Genomic DNA, 863 nt, shown 5'->3' with positions numbered 1-863 from the left:
TATTTCACACCATGAAAGTGGCAAGTTACTGTAAAAGTGCTTCAAAAGAATAAAGATGGTCTACTTAATTTGTCTAATGAAGCAGATGAATATAAATAATTATGAACTCACAGGTTGCAAAGCAGTGTAGAATTCGAAGGTTTCAGGGAATTTGAGGTATATTATGGTGTTCAAACTCGTGGAGAAAGGCTGCATTTTATGTGCACTCAGAAAAGCACTTTCAAAAAAAGAAAGGTCCGTGACTACAATAATTAAAGCATTAGTATGAGACAAGTTCTCTTAACATATTTTCCCGTAACTTGCGGTATTGTGTTCCTTTTTATTGTCAGTTAAATATTATGTTATTTATATGTTTTGGAATATTGTGTTTGGTGCCCGACGTTACCCGTTCGAAATGATATAATTATAGAGTTTTTTAAAAATAGTTGGTAGTTGGGCCCACAAAGATGGTACTGAAGAAACGATAATATATTTCTCTATATATTCTTTTGTATGTTTATTTATTAAAAATTGTAATGTGGCAGACATTGGTTTGGGAATTGGCCTACCACAAAGGTAAAAACACTATAGTGGCACAAGATCCAAACTATTGCTCCTGAGATAATAGATATTCCAGATTCACCAGAGCATACTGAGTGCAAGAGTGAAGTGCAAACAAGTGAGCAGAGCAGAATGAGGAGAACCCTGCTGGTTCGAGAGTTGAGGTTCAAGAAGGTGGAAACCGGGAAGCACCTGCCGATGAATCAACTCCTCCAGTAGATGATCACGTTCCCAGCACTGGTTCGAGAGGTAGTGTTGAGGGGGAACCTCAATCAGATGGAAACCGGGAAGCATCTGATGCAGAGACTCCCACCTTGGCCAAT

This window comes from Ipomoea triloba, chromosome 13, assembly GCF_003576645.1.
Source record: "Ipomoea triloba cultivar NCNSP0323 chromosome 13, ASM357664v1".
NCBI lineage: Eukaryota > Viridiplantae > Streptophyta > Magnoliopsida > Solanales > Convolvulaceae > Ipomoea > Ipomoea triloba.
Note: the sequence above shows the minus strand (reverse complement) of the source record.